Consider the following 8525-nt stretch of genomic DNA (forward strand, 5'->3'; position numbering starts at 1 on the left):
CAGGTAGAAAAGAATTGGGATTTGGTGGGGGGGGAGTGAGAAGGGGATTTCATTGACATAGAGTGATTGTTTAGTTGTTTCAGACGTCTCAACTCTTCATGATCATCTTTGGGGCTTTCTTGGCAAAGATACTGCAGAGGTTTGCCATTTCCTTCTCCAGCACATTTTACAGATAAGGAAACTGAGGTGAATAAGATTCAGTGACTTGCCCAGTGTGTCTCACAGTTAGTAAGTGTCTGACGCCAAATTTGAACTCAGGAAGATGAGTCTTCTTGACGCCAGCCCTGGTGCGCTAGTCTAGGCCACTGCCGCCACCTAGCAGCCCTGTAGAGTACTACAGGTGCATAAACTTCCTTCCCTGATGCAAATCAGCAACTCATCTGAGAGTTCCCTTACACACTGAAGGGCTTGAGAAATTGATGACTTGCCCATGACCACACACAAAAGTACTTAAGAGGCAGGGTTTGAACCTAGGTCTTCCTTATTCCCGAACTTCTATAAGATAAAAGTGAGGAAGAGGGACATGGGGGCTAAATTCGTAATTTCATGGATATAGGGAAAGCTTAAGACTAGGAAACTCTCCCTACCAAATCAGGTCAACACTTTCTAGAGAGCTTTGGGATTTAGGGAGTTATCTAGATGAGCTCTGAGCTTCAATAACTAGCCCAAGGTCCAATAGCCAAGTATGTATCGGGGTGGGTCTTCTACTCAGGTCTTGCTTGCTGTGAAACCATATTGTTAGCCGCAATACCACACTGCCTTTCAGAAAAGAGAGATGTTACTACTTCAAGAGAGGATCTCCTTTCTGTATCATTTAAGTTAAGGCCACACTTTTCTAAGTTCTGTTTTCACTAAGTGTGAAGAAGTGCTAAGATTCTAATTCTGTTTAAATTTTGAGCAGTTTCCTCTTAGAACTATCCTTCCTCCCCTTCTCACCCTCCCCCCACCAAATCCCAATTCTTTTCTACCTGACATATAGTCTAGACTTCTTATTGTTTATTGACTGGCTTTTTCTCTCTTCAATTTCATGCTAAAGTAGCACCTTAAAGAAATTCCTTGGTCCAGTGGAAATAGACAAGGATAATAAGGATTTGATCAGCAGAAAAGAATTGGGTTCCTCTAAAATGCGGAATCTGGAAGGAACACTCCATTCTCCACCCTCTCCTATTAGTTGATGACAGGGGCTCCCAGAAAAGAGGGGTATGAGATGTGAGTTTCAGAGTTGAATGTGATATTGTAGGACCATGAGATGTCTGGAGTGGACCTGACTTTCATTTGTTACTAAATGCTAAAGCTAAGTCTTGGGGGCAGGTTGCATTGGAGTCCAGTTGAAACCAACTTCTAACCTTTGCTATAGTTTCTAAAGCATGGAGAGCCACTTCAAATACTTTCTTCAATGCACTGGTTTATGGTATGGGTGTCTTTTGTCTATAAAGTGATTGTCCAAATCCCACCTACAGTAGGATCTTCCCATCCACTTCTCCCACCCCTTCGCCTCCCCTCTGAGATTCCCTTCTATTTGCCTGAATATATCTTGTATGTACATAGTTGTTTACATGTTGTCTCCCCCCCTTTTTTTGCATCCTCGAACTTGGTACAGTGCCTGCTACATAGTAAGTACTTAATAAATGCTTGTTGACTGATTGACTATTTACCTGTGGTCTGTCAGACAATACTCAAAGCTATTTTTTTTCTCCTGATGATTTTTATGGTTGTTTGGTCCTGTGATAGAGGTACTACAACTTTCTCTGTGCATAGATACCTGGCATTCCCCCACTTCTCTCTGACTTCTCTCTGAAGCACTGTGCTCTAACAAGTCCAGGCTGGTTTTGTTGGTGCAATAACGAACTTTCTCACATTGAAAGTGTGCAAAATGAAAATGATTTCTTTTCTTCTAATGACTGCTCTTGAAACATGATTCCTACTCAGTGTGATGCGGCAGAAGCAAGATGAGATGGCTGAAAGTTGAACACTGGACCTTGAGTTTGGATTCTCTGATACTGACTCTCTGTGTGACTTTGGGTAGATCACTTAACCTCTTGGAACCTCAATTTCTCCATCCGTAAAACAGAAATGATAATACTTTTATTTATCTGTTTACTTTGCAGCAATGCTGTAGTGAAAACACTTTGCAGACTTTGAAGTGTAAAAGTTATTTATTCATTTAACAAATCTTTATGGAACATCTCCTATGAAGTTAGGTGCTGTGAGGAATATGAAGAGGAATAACACATAGTCCATGCCCTGCTTTCTTGTGACTTATAATTTTGACAAATTCAAATCAATATGACAAACACTTAAGTTCTTATTACATGCCAGGTCTATGGTATGGGAGTTTGGTAAACAAAGACAAAACTAAAACAGTGTATGACCGTAAGAAGCTTACATTCTATTTCACAGTGTTACAAAATAGAGATGAAATTAAAAGCATATACAAAGTTAGTATCTAATGATCACTTAATTGCCAGATCCAATGGTCTCTCTCTTTTAAAAAAAAATGTTCATACCTCTTGATCTCTCTGCCACCTTTTGCCACCTTTGGCACCTTTCATTGACCTCTTATTGATACTCTCCTTACTCTGGGAGGCAGTTAGTTGGTTCAGTGGTTAGGATACCAGACTGGAAGACTTGGGTCCAAATCTTATCTCAGACAGTGTGACTCTGGGAAAGTCACTTAGCCTCTGTCTACATATTTCCTCAATTGTAAATTGGGGATGATAATAGTACCTACCTCTCAAGGTTGTTGTGAGGATAAAATAAGATAATATTTAGAAAGTATTTGGTAAATTTTAAAGCAACATAAAATGCTAGCTATTATTAGTCTATGTTTTGATGATATTATTCTCGTCTGGTTCTCCTCAACTTTTCCTTCTCAGTCTCCTTTGTTGCCTCTTTATCCAGGCTGTGCCTGCTAAGTGAGGGCTGCATTATTTTATATTAGTTTGCTTGGTGATTTCATCAGCTTTGTAATTTCTATCCAAACGATTCTCAGATTCATTTATCCAGTCATGAATTCTGTGCTAACTTTCAGTCTTGCATATTCAACTGCCTATTGGACACCTTGAACTGGATGTCCTGTAGACATCCTGTAGCCACACCTAAACTCATTGCCTTCCCCCTAAACCATTCCATCTTCCTAGCTTCTGCCCAGGGCACTATCATTCCCCTATCATCCACACTCCCAGTCTCAAGGTTATCCTTGATTCTTCCCTTTTTCTCACTATTTGCATCTAATTTGTTTTCAAATTCTATTGATTCTACCTCTATAACATTTCTCCTACACATTCCCTCCTCTCCTCTGACACTGCTACCACCCTAGTTCAGTCCCTAATTACCTCATACCTAGACAACTGCATTAGCCTACTGATTGGTTTCCCCATCTCAAGTCTCTCTCCACTCCCATTCAATCTTTACTCAGATATCAAAGTAATCTTCCTAAGCACAGGTCTCACCATGTCACCCCTCCCTAGTCAATAAACTCCAATGATTCCCTATTACTTCCAGGGGTATCCTATGCCCAAAAGTGTCTATAAGTAATCAAAGGAATATGAGAACATAATTGATTGTTCAGTCCATGGCCAGTTTTCAGAAAGGCATATGGGTTGCTAACAGGATCCATGGAGCACTTAGATATTGCTCAGACATCAAAGATGCCAAGGTCATCTAATACATCTTGGACCATTGCCAAAACTTTTGTCTTGTCACTGGACTTTGATGACTCTGTAAGGAGAGAATGAGGCTGACAACTTTGTGCAGCCCAACTTCTCTTAAATCTAATTAAGTGAAAATATCATCCAATTATGACACCAAAAACAAAGAACAAACAATAACAAACAACAACCTACAGTATAAAATCTAGTCTTTTGTTTGACATTTAAAACTGTTTATATAATCTGGCCCTCTCCTGCCTTTCCATTTTTCTTATGCTTTATTTTACTCCATATACAGTATAACCTAGTGACATTGATCTTCTTGTTCCTTGAATAGATATTCTATTTCCCAGTTCCATGATATTCACTAACTCCCCCTCCCCCCCCGCATTTGTTGAATGTTCTCCTTTTTTGTTCCTACAATCCTGGCTTCTTTCAATTATCATCAAAAATCCTACCTTCTATAAGAAGTATTTCCCAGTTACACCATTTGTTTAGTACCTATCTCCATTTTGCTCTGTATGTATCTTCTATGTACATAGTTATTTAAATATTATCTCTTCTATTTAAATGTGAGCTTGAGGACAGGTACTGCTTTTGCCTTTCTTCGCACCCTCAGAGCTAAGCAAAGAACCTGACATATAGTATTTAATAAATATTAAATTTTAAAATGCACATATATAAATGAGTATAATGACTTTTTTGTAGGGAAAGTTGGCCTTTGATGTCTTCATTGTTGATTATTATTGGTGTGGAACTCCCCACTAGGATGTGAGCTCCTTGAGGGCAGGGGCCATGTTTTTGCCTTTCTTTAAATGCCAGGTGTTGGCACAGTGCCTTGAACATAGTAAGTGCTTAATAAATTATTATTGACTGACTAACTGACTGATGAAGATTGAACATTCACCTGCTGTTTACAGTCTTAGGGAATTCACAGGGCACTATGGGGTTATGATTTACCCATATGTAATGGCAGGCAAAGTAGTACTTTACTGCTTGTTTTAGTTATTTAAGTGCCTTTGAGCCTCGCCTTTAATTGTATCAAATTTTTGTTGGAAGTAGTATAGTGTAAGTATAGTATAAGTGTTGCCCTTAATAGGCCTAAGGGAGTTTGGAGACCTTCCCTGCCCTTAACAGGCACATGGAGCCCATGGTGGGAGGAGCTTTCCAAAAGAGCAGAACAAGAAGGGTGGAATAGGAAGGAGCAGAGCAGAGGAAAGCTCAAACATGAGCTGGCACCAAGCAGAACTGAGAGGGAGAATGCTTGTGGTTTCAGCACTCTTTCTGCCATTCTGCCTGAATTGATGTTAGTTTGTCAGAACAAAGCATTCTGTCTGTTAAAAGAGGACTTTACTGCTCTTTACAGAAGTCTTGACTCTTTCTTGCTTATTTGTGTTTCATTTCTCAGACAGAAGCTTTGTCTGTTGTTTTGTGTTACTTTGTCAGACAGAAAGTGAATTGAGATGATAGAGCTGGCAATGTGTATAAATACTGTTGTAGCTCTGTTAAGCTTTGTCTTCCTAGAAAGAGAAACTTTGAAGAGCTTGGAGTGGAGCAGTTCCTGTGAGCTGAGATATAGAACAGGAGCAGAGAGCTATCTATGTGTGAATCCAGGCAAGAGTCAGATGAATACAGGTAAGAGCTGTGAGAGCTACCTGCTTGTGAATTCAGGCAAGAGTTGGGCGAATCCAGGCAAAAGATGGGAGCAGTCAGCTTGTGGAAGAGGAGCCATGGAGTTTGGAAGTCGGCCTTGAGTTAAGATGAAAGAGGCCTTTACTTGGGTACTCTGCATTAACTGATGAGATTGTGACTTATTGTGATCTAGGGGTGGATGGTATTTGTACTTTCAGCTACCCTTTAAGGATGATTGTCTTAAGGATGATTGGAAGTCAGCCTCTAGTTAAGATGAAAGAAGACTTTATTTGGGTACTCTATATTGATTGAGGAGATTGTGACTTTCGAAATGATATGTTTTGTTTAAGACTATGCAACTATCTTTGTAATAAGTTGTTATGTTATATTGTTGTGAATGTTGTGCCTTAGTTTTTTAATGTTTTGTTTTAGTTTATTGCTGAATAAATAGAGAATTCACTATACTATGCTATCAGATCCTTGAAGTTATTCACTGCAGCAGTCCTCAGGAAAGCTGCTCATGATTGGCTTTACACCATGGTCACACAACTTGTATGTGTGAGAGACAAGTCTTGAACCTAGATGTTTTCCAACCCTAAGGCCACTGTATCCCACTGCCAGTATGTAATACAAACCAGAATGTTAAGTTTATAGTACATCATATATAGTATAAGCTATAGTATGTATTTTTTTTAATTTTGTTTAAATCATGTCTTTAGTGTTTTATTTTTCCCCAATTGCATGTAAAAACAATTTTCAACATTCATTTTTAAAATTTTGAGTTCCAAATTCTCTCCCTCCCTTTGAGACCCCATCCCCCTCATTGAGAAGGCAAGCAATTTAATATAGTTTATACATATGTAGTCATGTAAAACATATTTCCATGTTAGTCATGTTGTAAAAGAAAACATAGACAAGAATTAAGAAAGTAATTAAGAAAATTAATTTTGTTAACTTAGAAATTAAAAAGAAAAAAGAATTAAGAATTAAGAAAAAAAGAATTAAGAAACCAAGAATTAAGAAAGTAAAAAAAAAGTATGCTTTGTTCTGTATTCAGACTCATCAGTCACTTCTCTGGGGATGGAGAGCATTTTTCATCATAAATCCTTTAGAGTTGTCTTCGGTCATATTGCTGAGAATAGCTAAGTCATTCACAGTTGGTCATCTTACAATATTGCTGTTACTGTGTTATAGTATGTAGTTTCAAGGAAAGTATTTGGGAGTTTAGAGAAAGAAGTCATTATAATCTCTAGCCTAGAAGTCAGAACATACAGGTAACTGTTCCCATTGACTTTTTCTATGACTTTGGGTGGATGGTACTCATACACACAATCTCAGCAATGGAAGAGACCTCAGTGGCTGTTCAGTCCAATTTGTATCAAAGACAAATTTGTACTGTGTCTGACAAGTGACCATCAACTCTCCTTGAAGACTTCCTATTCCTTGTTCCTTAAATTCTCCAACAATGACAAAGACTTAATGATAAACCATTTATCAATAGAATTAACTATAAAACATTATCAAACTATTGTTAGGGGAGGGACCAATAAGTGGAATATACAAATACCAATTTCTCTTTGAATTACTATAAGTTTTTATTAAGAAGGAGCCAAATGCTCACCTTCCCCTATGCTATGTGGACTTTTCTTATTTCCCAAGGAAGGACTATGACAGATAAAATGAAAGATGCAAATTTGGCTGATCTTTTACACCTTTGTTGCTTTTTTAAATAGATTTGATTAACCTTATCTCATTGTATATAAGTAATAATGTCACAAAGGAAACCACGTAGAGTTGAAAGAAATCAAACAATCTTTGGCAAAGCCAAGGGGATCGAGCTTATCTCTTTAACAGTACAGATGTACTGTATTCTTGACATAGCTGATCCAAATTTAGATAATATGACTGTACATCTGATTAACTGTGATTTAATTAAAATCACTTGGCAAAAGCTTTAGTCTTCATTTCCCACAAATGCAATTATGAAAAGATAAAACTGATTATTGAAATCACTTTGGAAAATATTTGCAAGTCTTGAAACTGAGAGAGAATATTTTCATCTAGTCATAGCTCCTGCTATCAAATCCTGGCTTTTTAGTCTTTTCAGTGGGATAGATGGATACAGAGATATGGCTTTCAAAAAGGAACCGCAGTGAATATTTTTACACAATTGAGAAACACTGAAGAGAAAACACTTCGCAAGAAGTTATTTCTGCCTTATTGTAATTAAATTTAGGCTTTTCCTTGCTGCGTATCTTTCTGTTTTAATTGCTTCACATTTATTAATAGTAAAAAATTTATTTGGTCCTGTCATCAGTGAGTCAACAAGCATTTATTAACTGCTGACTATATGTCAGGCACTGTATTGGAAGCATAATGTTAGGAGTGCCAGCCTATCTCATGAATGACCTAGATCTCAAGAACCTGGTCCAATTAGGGCCCTTAGGCAACCCAGAATTCTTCAGAGCTGCTAGTGTCCTACTGATTTCCAAGAGGAAATTCAACTAGAAGCATATGTGAGACAAAGGTTCAATTGTGGACCTGATTGCCATACCTGAGACCTCTTCCAGCCTCAGCAACAGCCTTCCTCCACATCTTCCTATCAGCCATTCTGGTCAATGATACACCAGTTCTGTTCTCCCTTTCAGAATTCCCTAAATATCCTGAAAGCCCTGGCAAAGGTGCTAATACAATCAGTTTCCAAGTTGACCCAGCTGTTGTTCCCTAGGGAACCAGCTTCTAAGGAAATGTCCAACATACCCTGCACCCCCTGTGCTTTCCTTTATCCCCAATCCCATTGTGGTTTTATTTGCTATACATTACAAAAGACTCAGACATCTAGTGAAATAGACTACCTGTCTCACTGGTCTTCAGTTTCCTTTAATGGATCTTCATCTAGGTCATTCCTGATGACTGTGGCTATCCCCCAAAACTGTGTTCTGGTGCCTCTTCTCTACTTACTAAGAGTATAAGGGGCATAGCAGATGGACTGTTGGGTCTGGAGTTGGGAATATCTGAGTTCAAATCCCACCTCAGGCACTAACTATCCATGTTATACTTAGCCACAGACTGCCTCAGTTTCCTTAACTGTAAAATGGAGATAATAGTAGCATTTACCTCCTGGGGTTGTTGTGAGAATCAAATGAGATGATATTTGTAAAGTGTTTAGTATAATTCTGGCACAAAGCTAGAATGTTTCCTTCCTTCCTTCCTTCCTTCCTTCCTTCCTTCCTTCCTTCCTTC

Source organism: Petaurus breviceps, unplaced genomic scaffold (genome assembly GCF_028583685.1).
Source record: "Petaurus breviceps papuanus isolate PSGF00001 unplaced genomic scaffold, PetGlider_PUasm1.0 179, whole genome shotgun sequence".
Taxonomy (NCBI): Eukaryota; Metazoa; Chordata; class Mammalia; order Diprotodontia; family Petauridae; genus Petaurus; species Petaurus breviceps.